Source organism: Chiloscyllium plagiosum, unplaced genomic scaffold (assembly GCF_004010195.1).
Source record: "Chiloscyllium plagiosum isolate BGI_BamShark_2017 unplaced genomic scaffold, ASM401019v2 scaf_59407, whole genome shotgun sequence".
NCBI classification, from domain to species: domain Eukaryota; kingdom Metazoa; phylum Chordata; class Chondrichthyes; order Orectolobiformes; family Hemiscylliidae; genus Chiloscyllium; species Chiloscyllium plagiosum.
The window spans coordinates 1-1,086 of NW_025125054.1; the positions used below are offsets into that span (position 1 = coordinate 1).

The 1,086-nt window shown below is 44.4% G+C and overlaps 1 non-coding gene across 1 annotated transcript; it reads right to left on the reverse strand.

Annotated features, from left to right (window-relative positions):
* Positions 1-964: 964 nt before the first annotated feature.
* trnai-aau lies at positions 965-1,038 on the reverse strand. Its single transcript has one exon. It is a non-coding gene; the product is annotated as a tRNA-Ile (tRNA).
* Positions 1,039-1,086: the final 48 nt, after the last annotated feature.

Genomic DNA, 1,086 nt, shown 5'->3' on the forward strand with positions numbered 1-1,086 from the left:
TGGTGTCAGCAACAGCTCAGAAGCCAATTGCACGTTTTGCTCAATCACTCACGTTGCTTATGCAATCTTCGTTTGACAGCATATTTAGCAAGTTATCACGCCTTCCTACAGAGTTCGTCAGTGACAGATCAGATGCTAAGATGATTGCTTCAGACAGCATGCTACATCCAACATTTGAAAATGGAAAAGGTGCAAAAGTTTACAGACTGAACACTCACTCACTATTTTGCCTGGCGCGTCAGAGGCTGGGAGCGGATCTTATGGAGGCTTTTCAATCATGAGGGGCATGAATCGGGTAAATAGACAAGTTTCTTTCGCTCAGGTGTGGCAGTGCAGAACTAGAGGGTATAAATCAGGTGTGGGAGGGCGAGAATTGGAAAGGCAGTGATGGGCAATGGCTGCGCGCAGAGAGTGGTGCGTTTCTGGAACAAGTTGCCAGACGAGCTGGTGATGGATGGTAAAATTCCAATACTTTTATGGAATCTGGGCGTTTATTTGAATAGGCAGGGTTTAGAGAGACATGGGTCAAATGCGTGCAATCGTGGCTGGATCAATTGAAGATATCTGTTCGGAATGGACGAGTTCGACCGAAGACTGTGCATTCAGTGCTGTCCATATCTAATGAGCTCTATGATAGTGCAGGTGAAATGATAAAAAGATAAAGAAAATCAATGAAGTAAAATTGTCTCAAGTTGTTGAATTCAAACAACTTCACGTAATGTTATTTCAATTATTTTATTGATGTTTTTTATTTGTGCTTTTTTCCAGTTTCGTGAAGCACGTTGTTTAGAAATACAGCAACGGAGCTGAGATGCGGCATGGGACCAACGAGTTGATGTTCCATGACAGCGATGGTCGGCTTTCGAATGAATACACATCTCAACCGATCCTGTGACAAGTTCTTGCAGACTTAGAAAGTTAAAGCAACGACCATCGCCCCGCTAAAACACATTAGCGCGGCACATGGTCAGTGTGGGGATTGAACCCACAACCTTGGCGTTATTAGCATCACGCTCTAACCAGCTGAGCTAACCAACCAATACAGCCTCCACTGCGAAAGCAAATGCCTATATTGCCGGTGCTCAC